Here is an 18547-nt window from a genome sequence, read left to right as displayed (position 1 = left end):
TAGCATTTTTTTAAACAGTCAGGCTTTGGAAAGAGTCTCTGTAGCTTAGCAACAGCTTCAGAGACACTTCCAAGGCAGGGCCCGAGTGTTTACAAGCTGTTGCTAAGCAACAGTGTTTGTTGTCAGATACAGAGATGAAAACCTTCTGAAATCCGAAAAATTCCGAAAACCGAAACACAGCTGGTCCCAAGGTTTTCGGATAAAGGATAGTCTACCTGTACTATTCTTGTCAGTGTTTACTACATTTCTGAGTTTCGTGTCATCTGCAAACTTTGAAATTGTTCCCTCTATTCTCAAGGCCAGGTCATTAATATATATCAAAAAGAGCAGTGCTCCTAGTACTGACCCCTGGGGATCACCACTGTGTACTTTCCTTCATTCTGAAAAACAGCCGTTCACCACTTCTCTCTGATTTCTGCCTCTTAGCTAACTTTGTATCCACGCAGCCACTGTCTCTTTAATCCTATGGGCTTCAATTTATCTTACAGGTCTATTGTGTGATAGTTTGTCAAACGCCTTTTGATAGTCCATATACACAACATCAAACACTACCCTCATCAACCATCTCCATTACTTCGTCAAAGAATTGTACAGGTGTCATCTGAATGTACTCATAAACAATTTTTATTTAGTACTAAAGTGATTTCATAAAGTTGCTTACAAAAAGCAATCAAATAAATTCACAGAAACTTGCAATTATTAAGGAAACCAAAGGTTACAGATAGTAAATAATCTACCTTAAAGCTTTTTCCCTGCTTCCTACATGTTTAGATGTATAAATTCTAATGTTCCTAACAAAATTAATGCAAATTATAATATATTCTTGAGACAGTGAAAAACATTATGTTTATTTGCTAAAATCAAACACATACACCAAAATGTAAGAGAATATTATGTTAACTGGCAACTTTTGTTCAACATTTCTTATAAGTGATCCTGTTCATGTACCATGTCTAACAGAAGGACCAATGTTCCCTTTAAGCTGCACAGCTGCACGGCGCTCCAGAGAAACCGCGCGACTGGCTTGCCGGCTTTTCATTGCGCAGAATTCTGAATGGCCCAAACAGCAGCTTAAAGGGGCCGTGTGGTGCGTATGGGGAACATTGTGCAGGACCTTTATTCCAGAACTTCTTTCCTTAATTAATTGACGGGAAGTCCTTCCATGATTTCCTTCCTTTTGCTAATCCTTTCTCTGTGTTATTAATGTTCTTTCTCATACACATCACTTAAAAGATATTCAACTACCCCAGTCACTCAAAGCACATTACAAAATAAAAAAAATGGTAATATTAAATGCCTTCATGAACCACATAAGGTTTGGTTCTACACTGGGTAGTGCCTTTACTCACTGAGTCAACAACAGGGCTAAAGAAAAATGATAGCAGATGGGTGTAACATGATGTGTCCAAAACTAATGACCAAAATGAATAAACATATGAATCTAGAAGTAACTGTATAAAATCATTGCATTGGCTCTGATAGTTATGTACTGACATATCAGTAGATTCACTGTATATTTAATTTTTTCTCTCGCTATTATTTTTTCTAAAAGTTAAATCAGTAGGGATGCATGATTTCATGGCAGTGCTGAGTGGTTGAATCCTGCAAGATGATTGGATGTGTATGTTGGTGAACTTCTAGCAGACTTGAGATGCCGTAACACAACAGTTACAAGGTGGCATTCATTGCAGAATCAATTTGCGTACTATGATGGAACAGCTCAGGGAAAACCAACCGGCATCTCATGAACTTGATCATGAATTACTTCTTGACATTCTAGAGCCCAGTACGAAGCAAACCAAGAGCTTTGATGTTGTCACTGACACTTGCCTCTCCTCCGCCTTCTTCTTCTCCTTCTCCCCATTCATCCTCTTCCCTCTACCCCTTTCTCCTCCTCCTTCCAGTCCTACTCCTCTCCTTTCCCTCCTCTCTTTTCCCTTCCCCACATCCCTCTTATTTACCTTTACTGTTCCCTTCTCATTTCCTTTCCCCTTCTTCCCCACTATCTCCTCTACCCTCCACCTTCTCCCTCCCACAAAAGCCCTACCACTTCTGGTCTTGATTGTCACATTTTTTCCTTGGCCTTTATCTAATTATCCCTTCCCTCACACCCTGCTTGACCTGAAGGCTGTGTTTTTTCTTGACTTCCCATGTACAGTGCCACAGGAGATCAAGTAGTATTTAAAACTTGTGTCTCTTCATCAGAATACAGTTTCTTGTTCCAACTCTTAAGCTTGAAAAGCCTAGCCACTCTTGGAACAGCAGAATGGGTGAAAATTAATGCTGGAAGGTTGGAATAGTCCTGATTAGTTTAATTCTAGTTGTTTCTAATTCATTCTCTTATATTCCCTTATCCTTGCCACCATTTCCCCCCCCTCACTCCTACCGGAGTCCAGCAGCTAAATGCACCAGATAGCTCCCACTCCCTTCTTCACACTTCTAGTTCTAATGGGTGAGACTGCCATCTCTGTACAACATAAGTGGGAGCTCTCCCATTCCCATCCATTCTGACCCCCACCCTTCCCTTTGCCATACATTACTGAGTTCCTGTCTACATTACATAGAGGCAGAAATCCCAGCTATTAGTGCTGGAAGCATGGCAAGAGAGACTAGAAGCCTTGGTTCATTAGCTGAACTCAGGAGGAGCAGGATTGGGGGACGGGGGCTAGTTACATTATTTTTGTCAGCAAACACTGATCCGCTAACTGATCCCCCTGAAAGTGGACTGTCAACGTGAGAGTCGGCCTGTATGAGTTCCTCCAGAGTAAACTGGGATTTTCTCATTTTTTCTGTTGAGAAATTAGTCAAATATATTGTACTCCATAATTGGATTAATGCATTTTCTGTCATCCATGAATGTTAAATTGCTTGTCAGCCACTTGAGAAGTGTTAAAAGATGATTACATAGAATGTACAGCACAGACAGAATCAGGCCAGTTGACCCACCTTGTCCATGCCTGTGTTTACACTGCACACAAGCCTCCTCCCACCCATCTTCGTCTAACCTGATCAGAATAACCAATTTATTTCTCCCTCATGTGTTTATTTAACTTCCCGTTAAATGCTATTTGCATCAATTACTTCTTGTTGTGAGTTCCACATTGTAACCACAAAAGATTATTGTAGGTTTGTCATGTTTGGCTACTTTCTTTCTGTTGCTGCTAAAGAAGTTGCACTCAGACAGCACACAATTGAACAAGTTGTCACAATTTCATATACCAATTATTTTTTATTTGTTTTCTGGGATGTGGGCGTCACTGGCAAGGCCAGCATTTATTGCCCATCCCTAATTGCCCTTGAGAAAGTGGTGGTGAGCCACCTTCTTGAACTGCTGCAGTCCGTGTGGGGAAGGTACTCCCACAGTGCTGTTAGGGAGGGATTCCAGGATTTTAACCAAGCGATGATGAAGGAACAATGATATATTTCCAAGTCAGGATGGTGTGTTACTTGGAGGGGAACATGCAGGTGATGTTGTTCCCATGCGCCTGCTGCCCTTGTCCTTCTAGGTGGTAGAGGTCAAGGGTTTGGGAGGTGCTGCCAAAGAAGCCTTGACGAGTTGCTGCAGTGCATCTTGTAGATGGTACAGACTGCAGCCACGGTGCGCGGTGGTGCAGAGAGTGTATGTTTAAGGTGGTGGATGGGGTGCCAATCAAGTGGGCTGCTTTGTCCTGGATGGTGTTGAGCTTCTTGAGTGTTGTTGGAACTGCACTCATCCAGGCAAGTGGGTGTATTCCATCACACTCCGGACTTGTACCTTGTAGATGGTGGAAAGGCTTTGGGGAGTCAGGAGGTGAGACACTTGTTATAAATCTCATCATTCATCTACTCGTGAAATAACGCTGGACAGCCAGCTGGTGGCGCCATTCAAGGAGTATAAATACTCGGGCGTGGGCCCAGCATTCCAGGGACATTTTACAAGACAAGGGACTAGTGAAGTATAACTAGACCTCCATGTTCTGAAACAAGTTGATTAAAGCCTTGCTTTATGCTCAAACCAAGTGCGTAGTGAGTTTTATTACGTCAGCACTCACTGCAGAATACCTAGCCTCTGACCTGCTCTTGTAGCCACAGTATTTATTTGGCTGGTCCAGTTAAGTTTCTGGTTAATGGTGACCCCCAGGATATTGATGTGGGGGGATTCGGTGATGGTAATGCCGTTGAATGTCAAGGGGTGATGATTAGACTCTAGCTTGTTGGAGATAGTCATTGCCTGGCACTTGTGTGGCGCAAATGTTACTTGCCACTTATCAGCACAGCCTGAATATCATCCAGGTCTTGCTGCATTCGGACATGGGCTGCTTCATTATCTGAGGAGTTGCGAGTGGAACTGAACACTGTGCAATCATCAGCGAACATCCCCACTTCTGATCTTATGATGGAGGGAAGGTCATTGATGAAGCAGCTGGAGATGGTTGGGCCTAAGACATTGCCCTGAGGAACTCCTGTAGCGATGTCCTGCGGCTGAGATGATTGACCTCCAACAACCACAGCCATCTTCCTTTGTGTTAGGTTTGACTCCAGCCAGTGTGGAGTTTTCCCCTGCTTCTCATTGACTTTAATTTTACTAGAACTCCTTGATGCCACACTCGGTCAAATGCTGCCTTGATGTCAAGGGCAGTCACTCTCACCTCACCTCTGGAATTCAGCTCCTTTGTCCATGTTTGAACCAAGGCTGTAATGAGGTCTGTAGCCGAGTGGTCCTCGCGGAATATTACAAAGAAAAATGTAGATTTGCTCACATTTTTTCCAACGGACAAAAATATAGCCCTTTACGCTTTTCAATCCTTTCCCTCGCATCTATATATATAAAAGGATCAATCTGTCTGTCTGTCTGTCTGTCTGTCTGTCTATCTGTCTGTCTGTCTGTCCTTCAGTGTATCTGTCCGGCTATACACTCTAAAGTTATAGAGCGTACCTACACGTGCGTTACATCAAAAGAAAGCTTACAATTCCGGAACGGTCATAAGCGTATTTACGTTTCGGCGAGACAAAAATTGCGGCCACGTTATCCAAAAAACGTTCAAAATTCCGCTCATTATCTGCTCATTAGCATAGAGTGACAGCATAGAGTGACATTAAGGTCGACCAATCGTACGGTCGAGTGACCCGACGGTCGTCCAATCGCTGCGTGGCGGGGGCGGGTTCGTCGCGCGTGCGGGCGGGCCCTCCTAGAGTCGAGTGACAGGACGATTGACCAATCCTACGCTTCGGTGACATGACGGTCGACCAATTGGTGCGTGTGTGGGCGGGCCTAATCGTTTTGAACCGAGGTGAGTGTCAGCCATCTTGATTCGTAAGTTTATTTTTTTTTCCCACTTTCTGTACGTGTGGAGGGGATTTTATGCAGCACAAATTCAGTACTTAGGAGCCCAACTAGCTCATTATATTATTTGCGTGTAATAAATGAGTCCAGTATGTCAATTTTTTCTCGAGGTCTGATGCCTGCAGGCCTCAGGTCTCAAGCCTTGAAACCTGGGCATCTGTTTGCCAGCATATCTTCTAGCTTTATATCTTCTTTCCTTAAAAAAAATTCGGCCTTTGTAATTAGGAGGGATTCTTTTAAAAAAAATACAAATTTCCGATGTTGTACTTTGTAGCTCCTTTTTTTAAAAATAAAGACATTTTGCAGTTTTTATTTAAAAAAAAGACATTTTGCCTGCTTCCAACCGACATGACAAAATGGCCTCCAGCTTCTTCACCCACCCTGAAGGCTGGCCGACAGCTTTTTTTCTTTACTCCCCCCCCGCCGCCCCCATACCCGTTGCTCGCGCGTCCACTGACTCAGGCCGGGAGCACGGGGTCTCCTGGGTGGTTGCGCCCGCAGCGCGATATCACGAGCGGCACCGGAGGGAGATGGGGGAGGGTGCCCATTGCTCGCGCGTCCACTGACTCAGGCCGGGAGCACGGAGTCTCCTGGGCGGTTGCGTCCGCAGCGCGATATCACGAGCGGCGCTGGAGGGAGAGGGCCGGGGAGGGAGAGGGCCAGGGAGGAGGGGGAGGAGGAGGAGGGGGAGGGGGAGGCCAGAAAGACTGAGGGGTGGGTGGGAGAGGGAGGGAGGGAAGGAGTGAGGGGTGGGAGAGGGAGGGAGGGAGAAAGTGAAAGGGAGTGAGTGAGAGGAGGGGAGAGGGGGAAGGGAAGGAGAAAATGAAAGGGAGGCAGTGAGAGGAGGGAGGAGAGGAGGGAGGAGAGGAGGGGGGAGAGAGGAGGGGGGGAGGGGGAGGGAGAGGGGGGAGAGAGGGGGGAGGGAGGGAGGGGGGAGGGGGGAAAGAGGGGGAGAGGGGAGAGAGAGGGGGAGGGAGAAGAGAGGAGGAGGGAGGACATCAATGCCCGAGCTCAGATGTTTAGCTTAAGTGCAGAGAGACAGAGACTCACTTCAGATGGTGTCCACCGGGGCTGCGCAGAGTCTCCGTCTCCTCACACAACACACACCCTCTCTCCCCTCCCCCTCCTCTCTCCCCTCCCCCTCCTCTCTCCCTCCTCCCCGCCCCTCCTCCTCCCCCCCTCTCACCCCTCCCCCCTCTACCCCCCTCCCCCCCTCCTGCCCCCCCTCTCCCCCCTCCCCTCTCCCCCCACCTCCTCCCCCCGCCCCCTCCCCCAATCTCCCCCCTCCACTCTCTCCCCCCTCCCCCCTCCTCCCCCCTCCCCTCTCTCCCCCCTCTCCCCCCCGTTGCTCTCTCTCTCCCCCCAGTCGCTCTCTCTCTTCCCCCAGTCGCTCTCTCTCTTCCCCCCCAGTCGCTCTCTCTCTCTTCCCCCCCAGTCGCTCTCTCTCTCTTCCCCCCCAGTCGCTCTCTCTCTTCCATCAACAACATGCCCTCGAAAAAGCCTCGGCGCCACCGGCACTCCAGCTAGTATCCTATATATCTTCAACCAGCATTGCTTATCTGCCCTTACCTATTATTTGATCTTACTGTAATCATTGTTAAATTACTCTGCATGAAATCCTAAGGTACCTAATAATGTCAAGACTTAGCCAACCTATTGTTTGAAAGCTAGGCACTCAATTATAATGCCCTTTTCATCATCCATCTCTGAAGAATTGCCTCTGCTTCCCTTCTGTAGTGGATTTTATTGACATTTGAGTTTAGTTGAGCTTCTGAAATGCCTGAGAAGGTCTGCAATAATGATCCCCTCAGGCTGAGGCGTGTGCATTGATTTCATAGAACTTGCAGCACCGACTTTTTTACTCTGGTCTCAGGTTTAGCATGTTAATTGTTCAACTGACTTTTTGCTTTTATTGTTCTTCTAGCACATCAGTGTTTCTTTTAGTGCAGGTGTCCAGGACAATATTTATCCCTCAATCAACTTCACAAAAACAGATGATCTGGTCATTTTCACATTGCTGTTTGTGTAGAGCTTGCTGTGCACAAATTGACAGCCACGTTTCCTACTTTACAACAGTGACTACACTCCAAAGGTAATTCATTGGCTGTAAACTGCTTTGTGATGTCCGGTGGTCCATGAAAGGCGCTATATAAATGCAAATCTTTCTTTCCTTTCATTTTTTTTAAGCAACTTCCTTCACATACTTCTCCATAAGGATATCTTCTTTCCAGTTAACAGCAAATTTAATGTGCAAATGAATATTGGGAAAATCTTGTAAGGATTATGAATGAAAGTCCCCCTGATCTATTCAGTAAAGTTTTACTTTTTCTCCTAAGCTTTTAATGCATTACAATTACTAGAAAATGAAGTTATCCAAACTTGTGTTTTCAGCTATATCCCCCTTGTTTAACCATTATAAGGTAGAACTTTCTGATTGTGCATGATTCGGAATAGAACGGTGTGAAGTGAGAGATCGCGCTAACTTTTGAAGCATGGCCATTCCTACCAGATATTCACAATTTTAATACATGTTCCACTCCAAAGAAGCTCTGGGAGATGGTAAGGTTACCTGAAGAAGCTCACATGCACTAATTAGGAATTGTAAAGAACTGTAGCTATTTTAAAGGGCTTCCATCTGGAATGAGCAGAGAAGATTAAGCTGCACGTTATCTCATGGTCAGATTTACAGGTAGTGCCTTTGAAGTGCAGTAAGGTAAAGGATGGTTATTACTCAAAACAAGATGAATGCTTCTCTACCTGGCTGCAAACATGAAAGAAAATGTCAAAGTAACGCTACCTATTCAAGGAGTCTTGCAGAGCCATGCATAGAGGTTCCTAGATATGTAGCATTACCATGTGCACGATTACAGATGTCTCCCAGAGCCACAATAGGAATTCCTTTGGTAAGTAAATGGACCTGACTTGCAAATGTTTGTTACTGAACTACTAATAAAAAGGTAAGTCCTAATTAGTCCACTCTGGTGTCTTAATCTTGTTTGCAATTACGCATTTCAGCAGCATTCATACCACAAAGTGTGTCCTCAGAACCTGCTTCACTTTTATTGTTCACCCCTCTGAAGTTTTCATGCAATCGTACAGCCACAGCAGCAATGCACAAGACAAAGAAAGAGGCAACTTTATATAACCCCTCGTCACATCTATCTCTTTGGACATTCCAAAGTGATTCATGTATAATTAATTACTTTTGAAGCACATTCATTATTACTACAGAATGCAGCAGCCATTTTTCACACAAGAAGGTCCCACAAAGAGCCCGAGGCACAATTTCCCAACCCAGCCCAAGGCTCAATTGCCGCCCGGCCACCGACTGTTTCGTTCCGGTCACCAATTGCTCCCACCGGCCCGAGGCACGATCGCCCAGCGTTCCTCACTTACTTGAGGGCTCTATCTTCAGTGATAATTTGCAGCTTCCCGGCTTCATGGAAATGAGGCCCGAGGCCCAATATCGGGCTGCTTCAGGCCTCATCATTCAAGTGTAGGGATTGTACTCTGTGCCGCCCACAAGCCTGGATTTCTACACCAATATTTAAAATTCTTGCAAGAGCTTTATTCAGGGTTTTGTTCAACGCTTTGTTTTTAGAAGCATGTCCTCTTGATGTTTCATGTTTCATGATGTTCAGACAATAGGATGAATGATTGTGATGTCATTGCTGTAGGATTTCAATAAATATGAGTTGACAACTAGAAAATTGAATGTTCAGTATATACTAAACCATGGTAATGCTGGAAACTATATATTTTGACTTTATTTAACATGGAAATTGTATTCAGGGGTGAACATAGGAAATGACATTTACATCCTACAGGTTGTATAAGGCTGGTTGGCAAAAGTGGAAAAAATTTTAGTCAGACCAATAGGAACTCCATTAAACTGAAAGAATGACAATACACTTTTAATCTGCAGCAGTATAGTGCATAGATAAATATATTAGGATTCGATATTTTGCAACTAAAATATAATTAATTGCAGGAATAAATACTTTTTATTCTGACAAAAAATCTTTTTCAGTTCAGTTATAATGGGGGAATTTTCCGGGGGGCCAGCAGGCGCGATCAGTGGTGGGTCGGGTGGGAAAGTGTTTTTTCAAACGTTTGGTCTGCCAGTGCTGAGCAGACCCAAGTCGCAGTGGCGGGGGAGGCACTTGAAATCATTAATGGCTTGTTTACAGCTCTTTTTGCAGCTTTTTGCTTTTCACAGGTCACCCTCCGGTTTCCTGCTGTGCCTAGACCTCGTCAGTGAAGCTGAACTGAGAGGTCACTTGCCAGTGTTTCAGCTGATGAGTTGACAGCTTCAAAAGTCAAGTCAAAGCTCCCAGCTGATTCAGATATCTTCCCTTAGCCACAAGCTTCTCTAAACTGCATTTCCACTACAGATTCAAAATGCTGTGAGTCCTTACACAAGTCTCCATCCAGCCTGACCTCATTACCTCTAAGACCACTGAGCGATCGCTTCTGTCATCTCTACTTCACCTGCCAACTATTCCATCAGCATGGGTGCCCTTTATACTTCCTCACCTTGATCCTTAGAATCCCACCATAATCAGCCTGAACACCAGCAGCACCAGGCACACCAGCAGCACCAACACCCACCAACCTTTTACGCAATCAACTGATGCTCTGTGTCCTGTGCAGCATCAGCACCTGACCATATTGCTAGGGATGGCCTCACCATGGCCAGATTTACTTCACTTGACACTGTATACCCTGGCTGCCACATGATGCACCAGGTTGGCACCACCCCACAACAACACCATAAAGCATCCCTACAATGCCCAAGCCATTCCTTTCACAGTCATCAGCATTGCGGGGGGTACCATTATGTCTCACCATTCACTGCAACTCACTAAGCCACTCAGGGTGGCGGCGGCAGGAATCCGAGCGGCAGCGACATATAAAAGGTAAGACCGAGCGTGGGTAGGCCTCAGTGCGGTGGCGGCGGGAATCCGAGTGGCAGCGACCTATAAAAGGTAAGACCGAGCGCGGGTAGGCCTCAGAGCGGCGGCGGCGGGAATCCGAGCGGCAGCGACCTATAAAAGGCAAGCCCGAGGCGCGGGTAGGCCTCAGAGCGGCAGCGGTGGGAATCCGAGCGGCAGCGCCCTATAAAAGGTAAGCCCGAGGCGCGGGTAGGCCTCAGAGCAGCAGCGGCGGGAATCCGAGCGGCAGTGCCGGGAATCCGAGCGGCAGCGACATATAAAAGGTAAGCCCGAGGCGCCGGTAGGCCTCAGAGCGGCAGCGGCAGGAATCCGAGCGGCAGCGACCTATAAAATGTAAGCCCGAGGCGCGGGTAGGCCTCAGAGTGGCGGCGGCGGGAATCCGAGCGGCAGCGACCTATAAAAGGTAAGCCCGAGACGCGAGTAGGCCTCAGAGCGGCAGCGGCGGGAATCCGAGCGGCAGCGACCTATAAAAGGTAAGCCCGAGGCGCCGGTAGGCCTCATAGCGGCAGCGGCGGGAATCCGAGCAGCAGCGACCTATAAAAGGTAAGCCCGAGGCGCGGGTAGGCCTCAGAGCGGCAGCGGCGGGAATCCGAGCGGCAGCGACCTATAAAAGGTAAGCCCGAGGCGCGGGTAGGCCTCAGAGCGGCAGCGGCGGGAATCCGAGCGGCAGCGACCTATAAAAGGTAAGCCCGAGGCACGGGTAGGCCTCAGAGCAGCGGCGGCGGGAATCCGAGCGGCAGCGACCTATAAAAGGTAAGCCCGAGGCGTGGGTAGGCCTCAGAGCGGCGGCGGCGGGAATCCGAGCGGCAGCGACCTATAAAAGGTAAGCCCGAGGCGTGGGTAGGCCTCAGAGCGGCGGCGGCGGGAATCCGAGCGGCAGCGACCTATAAAAGGTAAGCCCGAGGCGTGGGTAGGCCTCATAGCGGCAGCGGCGGGAATCCGAGCGGCAGCGACCTATAAAAGGTAAGCCCGAGGCGTGGGTAGGCCTCATAGCGGCAGCGGCGGGAATCCGAGCGGCAGCGACCTATAAAAGGTAAGCCCGAGGCGTGGGTAGGCATACCAATCTCCAATCTCAGAGGGAAAGCAGTAAAAAGTAATCGAGGTGTGACGTCACCACAAAGCAGGTAAATGATTGGTTGGGAGTATTTCTCTCTTTTTTAAAACTTTAACTCTGTGGTTTATAGTTTTTAAGGTCTCTGTGGTGTAACGGGACAGCTTGTAAACCAGGGCCCTTAAATATATCATTTAAAAATAATAACAATAAATTTAATTAATTACATAGAATGGCAGAGCAGGTGATGAGTTACTGCTGCAATATGTGGGAGCTGGTGGACACCATTGACGTTCACAGTGATCACATTTGCAGTAAGTGTTGGCTGCTCGAGGAACTCCGGCTCCGTGTTGATGAGCTGGAGTCCGAGCTTCAAACACTGCGACACACCAGGGAGGGGGAGAGTTACCTGGACTCTGAATTCCAGGAAGTATTCACACCTATTAGATTAACTAATTCAGATGTAGTCCGTGGTCAGGGACAGGATGGTGTGACTATGAGTGAGGCAGGTACGGGGATCCAGGAGGTAGTGTTGGAGGAGCCGCAGCCCTTGCTCTTGTCCAACAGGTTCGAGGCTCTTACTCCCTATGGGGATGGGAGCGGGGACTGCAGGGAGGATGAGCAACCTGGCCACAGCACCGTGGAATGAGGGGCCATTCAAGTGGGGGGAGTAAAAAGAAATGTTGTAATGGTAGGGGATAGTATCATTAGGGGGATAGATCGGGCTCTTTGCAGCCGAGAGCGAGAGTCCCGAAGGCTGTGTTGCCTGCCAGGGTTAAGGACATCTCCTCTGGGCTGGAGAGAAACTTGGAGTGGGAGGGGGAGGATCCAGTTGTCGTGGTCCATGTTGGTACCAACGACATAGATAGGACAAGGAAAGAGGTTCTGCTGAGGGAGTATGAGCAGCTAGGGGCTAAATTAAAAAACAGAACCACTAGGGTAATAATTTCTGGGTTACTACCTGAGCCACGAGCAAGTTTGGCTAGGGTAAATAAAATCAGAGAGTTAAATACGTGGCTCAAAGTTTGGTGTGGGAGAAATGCGTTTTGCTTCTTGGGATACTGGCACCAGTACTGGGACAGGAGAGAGCTGTTCCGTTGGGACGGACTTCACTTGGCCAGTGCTGGGACTAGAATCCTCGCGAATTGAATAACTAGGGCTGTAGAGAGGGCTTTAAACTAATTAGTGGAGAGGAGGTTTCAAGGGAGCAAAAAATAAAAATGTCAGCGGAGAAGGCAATAGGGCAAGGTAGCAGTGGGGGAATTAAAAACCAGAGCATGTCAGGAAGGGACAGAATGTAAAAAGATAAAGGTAAAGTAGTAAAGGGGGTAAAATCAGGAATAAATTGTCACAAAACATATTTAAAAGTTCTTTATCTGAATGCAAGCAGCATTCGTAACAAAATAGATGAGTTGACGGTACAAATAACTACACATGGGTATGATCTGGTGGCCATTACAGAAACATGGCTGCAAGTTGACCATGACTGGGAACTAAACATCCAGGGGTATTTGACAATTAGGAAGGACAGACAGGAAGGAAAGGGAGGTGGGGTAGCTATGTTAATAAAGGATGTAATCACTGCAATAGTGAGAAATGATATTGGGTCAAAGGATCAGGATAGTGAAACAGTTTGGGTAGAGATAAGGAATAATAAGGGGAAAAAGTCACTGGTGGACGCAGTCTATAGGCCTCCTAACAGTTGCAACTCTGTTGGTCGGAGTATAAATCAGGAAATAGTTGGGGCTTATAATAAGGGAACAGCTACAATCATGGGGAATTTTAACTTTCATATTGACTGGACAAATCAAATTGGGCAGGGCAGCCTTGAGGAAGAGTTCATAGAGTGCATTAGGGATGGGCTCCTTGAGCAGTATGCTACTGAACCAACCAGGGGGCAGGCAATCTTAGATCTGGTCCTGTGTAATGAGACAGGATTAATAAAAATTGTCCTAGTAAAGGATCCCCTTGGAATGAATGACCATAACATGGTTGAATTCCAAATTCAGTTGGAGGGTGAGAGAGTTGGATCTCAAACCAGCGTACTAAGCTTAAATAAAGGAGACTATGAAGGTATGAGAGCAGAGTTGACTAAAGTGGACTGGGAAAATAGATTAAAGTGTAAAACGGTACATGAGCAGTGGTGTACATTCAAGGAGATATTTCACAACTTTCAAGAAAAATATATTCCACTGAGGAAAAAGGGGCATAAAAGAACAGACAGCCATCCGTGGCTAAGTAAAGTAATAAAGGATAGTATCCGACTGAAAACAAGGGCATATAAAGTAGCCAAATCTAGTGGGAGGATAGAAGATTGGGAAGCATTTAAAAGCCAGCAAAGAATAACTAAAAGATTAATTAAGAAAGGGAAGATAGATTATGAAAGTAAACTAGCAAAAAATATAAAAACAGATAGCAAGAGTTTCTATAGTTATATAAAAAGAAAAAGGGTGGCTAAAGTGAATGTTGGTCCCTTAGAGGACGAGACCGGGAAATTAGTGGTGGGGAACATGGAGATGGCAAAAACGCTGAACAAATATTTTGTATTAGTCTTTACAGTAGAGGACACTAAAAATATCCCAACACTGGACCAACAGGGGGTTATGGGGGGAGGAGCTAAACATGATTAAAATCACTATGGAGGTGGTACTCGGTAAGATAATGGGACTAAAGGCGGATAAATCCCCTGGACCTGATGGCTTACATCCTAGGGTCTTGAGAGCAGTAATGGTAGGGATTGTGGCTGCATTAGTGGTAATTTTCCAAAACTCCCTGGATTCAGGAACGGTCCCAGCAGATTGGAAAACTGCTAATGTAACGCCCTTATTTAAAAAGGGAAGTAGAGAAAAGGCTGGAAACTATAGACCAGTTAGCCTAACATCTGTGGTTGGTAAAATGTTGGAGTCCATTATTAAGGAAGCAGTAACAGGACATTTGGATAAGCATAATTTTTTCAGACAGAGTCAGCATGGTTTTATGAAGGGAAAGTCATGTTTGACAAATTTGCTGGAATTCTTTGAGGACGTAACAAACAGGGTGGATAAAGGGGAACCAGTGGATGTGGTGTATTTGGACTTCCAAAAGGCATTTGACAAGGTGCCACACAAAAGATTACTGCACAAGATAAAAAATCACGGGATTGGGGGTAATATACTGGCATGGGTGGAAGATTGGCTATCTAACAGAAAAGAGAGAGTTGGGATAAATGGTTCATTCTCGGGTTGGCAATCAGTGACCAGTGGTGTTCCACAGGTGTCAGTGCTGGGACCCCAACTCTTTACAATCTATATTAATGATTTGGAGGAAGGGACCGAGTGCAACATATCCAAGTTTGCCGACAATACAAAGATGGGAGGGAAAGCAGTGAGTGAGGAGGACATAAAAAACCTGCAAAAGGACATAGACAGGCTAAGTGAGTGGGCAGAAATTTGGCAGATTGAATATAATGTTGGAAAGTGTGAGGTTATGCACTTTGGCAGAAAAAATCAAAGAGCAAGTTATTATCTAAATGGAGAGAAACTGCAAAGTGCTACAGTACAAAGGGATCTGGGGGTCCTGGTGCATGAAACACAGAAGGTAGTATGCAGGTACAGCAGGTGATCAGGAAGGCCAATGGACTCTTGGCTTTTATTGCAAGGGGGATGGAGTATAAAAGCAGGGAAGTCTTGCTTCAGTTATACAGGGTACTGGTGAGGCCACACCTGGAATACTGCGTACAGTTTTGGCTTCCATATTTAAGAAAAGATATACTTGCTCTCGAAACAGTTCAGAGGAGGTTCACTCGGTTAATTCCGGAGATGAGGGGGTTGACTTATGAGGAAAGGTTGAGTAGGTTGGACCTCTACTCATTGGAATTCAGAAGAATGAGAGGCGATCTTATCGAAACATATAAGATTGTGAGGGGGCTTGATCGGGTGGATGCGGTGAGGATGTTTCCACTGATGGGTGAGACTAGAACTGGGGGGCATAATCTTAGAATAAGGGGCTGCCCTTTCAAAACTGAGATGAGGAGAAACTTCTTCACTCAGAGGGTAGTAAATCTATGGAATTTGCCACCTCAGAGAACTGTGGAAGCTGCGACATTAAATAAATTTAAAACGGAGATAGACAGTTTCCTAGCTGATAAGGGAATTAGGGGTTACGGGGAGCGGGCAGGGAAGTGGACGTGAATCTAGGTTTGGATCAGCCATAATCCTATTGAATGGCGGAGCAGGCCCGAGGGGCCGTATGGCCTACTCCTGCTCCTACTTCTTATGTTCTTATGTTCAAAGGTGCACACAAATCTGTCCAAGTGTTGAAAATAAAGATTTCAATGTTTGACAGCACATTGACAGAAACTTCACATGAACATTGTCTAAAACACACAAGTGCCTACCCTTGTGTGTTGTTAATTGGTATGATTGGACTAGGATGAGGGTGAGTGTGAGGGGTGGCTAATGAGATGGGAAAGTGATAATGTAGATAGAGAGGGATGGGTGGAGGTGCAAGGTAAGTTGGTGAGAGTAAGGATGTGCAGGAGTAGGGTAGGGAAGGCAAAGTGATGGGGATGTGATGAGTGGCACAGCAGGATGATGTTGAGTGTGGCATGGCAGTAACATTTCGTGATCTACTGAGATCATTGAAAGGTTTGCGCCACTGCAGCCTGGTCCTCCTGACAAAATCCCTGCTTGTGCCCTCCTGTGCAATGTGCAACCAGGCTGCATTGGTCTCCTGGGGAGGTCTCTTCCGCCCATTGGAAGGGAAGAGAATTTCCCTGCCTGCTGTGACTCCTTCCATAAGCATATGGAGGAAGTCATGGGAGAGCCTGGGTGCAGCCATGCACATTTGTGCAGTGCTTGTCAGTGTTTGCAGCACCTGAATGCTGTAGAACACTGATAGTATAAATGTCAGAATCAATTTGCGCATGGTCCCTTTAAGGAAACCGGCTGATGATGAATCATCAAATGACATCATCAGGTCCGCTTCCTTCAACTGGCCGAGAAACATGGTGGGCGGGCTTAACAAGCTCAATAAGGGGAAAATCATTCCACAGAGTGGGCTGGAGCAACAAGTCCGCGACCCACCACTGACATCACCCGCCATGGTTTCTTGACATTTTAAAAGCTGAGAAGATGGAGGAATTTTAACCCACAAAAATGGGTGGTTTTGTGATGTAAAAATGTAAAAAAAAATCTGAACCCCTACCCAAACCAACCCGCCTCCAACCCGTCTACTTCAAGTTTCAACAGAGGTGGGACGGGGGTGGGGTGTGTGGGCGGCATGTGACCAACCGCTTGCAGGAACCAACCCGCTTACAAGAGGCTGGGTTGTCATTTAAATATTATAATGAGGCCGCGTGCCTCAGAATTAGCCACCAATTTAAATTTAACGTTGGCCATCCGGCTTTCCCAGGCCTCACGGAACCCGGCAGCTAGAAGGAGGCGAGGACTGCTGGATCCAGGAGGTAATGCCTTTCCACTTACCTGCTAGATTCAGTTTACCTGCTTCACACCCCCACCCGTGATCAGACAACCTCCCCCACCCCCATCCCTTCCAATCTCCCCGCAACCCTTCCAATCTCCCCCGCCCCAACCCTTCCCATCTCCCCTCTGGCCTCCAATCTCCCCTCTGCTCCTGACTCCAATCTTCCCCTGACCCTGTCCCCGATCCTCCCGCTGCTCCGGACCCCGATCTTCACATGACCTCAGCCTCCGATCTCCCCTCTGCTACTAACCCCGATCTTCACTTGAGCCTGGCCGCTGATTTCCCCTCTGCTGTGAACCCCAATCTTTCCAGGACCCCAGCCTCTGGGCTCCCCACCGGCGTCCAATCTTCCCCCACCCCCACTCTCTGGCCTTTCCGATCCCTTCCTCCTCTCCACTCCCCGGCTGCGGCCTGTTGCCGAATGCTGACCCACCCGCCAGCCAGCCAGCCTTTCAATCTGGCTGGCTGTGGCCGGAAATTCTAGACAAAAAATGGTAATCCGGTCCTGCCGTTAAATTCGGCAGGATCCGCGGGAAACCCGACCACGGAATTGTTCCCTCACTCCCTCCCCGCCTCCGAGAAAAGTAGTTTGAGTTTCTGTTGGTTTACACTAGTTATATCAGTGTAATCCGAGCGAAAATTGCCGAACCAGCGCAAAATATCGGGAAAAATTAAACGTGAGTTACGCCCAACACCACTTGCGTTTGGGTTTTCTGCAATCTTTTACACTGATTTAAGATACAATTAGACCCACCCACAAAACTGGCCACACCCCCAGGTCGACATTGCGAGATTGGGCTGGTTATGGAAGGCTCTTCAAATTGTACTCAATTTCTTAGGCATGTAGGGAAGTTTTTAAAGCTTTTTCATGTTAAAACATATTTAATTTATGAAGAAACTGACTAGTGCCATCAATTAAATTATTAAATGGTTCAGTATAGTATTTTAAAAATCATTTTCAGTGATTTTAATTCACGTTACTCACAGGTGGAGAACTGGACACGCTGATTAAGAATGCTTATTTTTTGTGATAAACCCATTTTCAGCAGTATTAATAAAAGTGGACCAGGTTGCCACTCTTAAATATATCAAGGAACACTTTTTAATGGACAGAAAATTAAATTACGTTCCGTGACACTGCCTGATTGCACTGGTTCATGGAAGATTTTATGTTAATAATTATGCAGTGACTTTTATCAGAAACTTGAACTGTAACCTAACCAGCGCAATGTCCAGCACATTTTGGGCAGAATTTCCTTATTGCCTTACAAAATTGAGGGTAAATTGAACAACTGAAGAATGCATACAAAGAGCATTGTTGCTACTAAATGATTTAAAGTTACTTTGTTGGTGTCTTCACACTACTACGAAAATACTGCGGTTGAAACTGGCAGTTAAACAAACGTGGTTTAATGTACTGAAACAGTTACAAACAAAAGAACGCAGGAGAAACTCCACACAGGTCTGTACACTAGCTGGATCCACGAGGACTGACAGAAACGCCCTACCCCCCTGACGTCATGACGTCATCACGTTTCCCACCATTGGGGACGTCACGTGACCCGCGTGATGACGTCATCGCGTCAGATTGTGATTTTATCGATCCCGCACTGTTTGAACAGAGCAAACACTTAAAGGTAACAACTATGGTTAAAGACAATTATAAACGTTACTGCAAGAGTCTCTTGATGGCTTTGCCACATACGCCCCCCCAGAATTGTCTTTAACGAGGAACGTCAATTGCAGAGGAGGTCG

This window comes from Somniosus microcephalus, chromosome 1 (genome assembly GCF_052327205.1).
Source record: "Somniosus microcephalus isolate GS21.2 chromosome 1, FLI_Smic_1.0, whole genome shotgun sequence".
Classification (NCBI taxonomy): domain Eukaryota; kingdom Metazoa; phylum Chordata; class Chondrichthyes; order Squaliformes; family Somniosidae; genus Somniosus; species Somniosus microcephalus.
Note: the sequence above shows the minus strand (reverse complement) of the source record.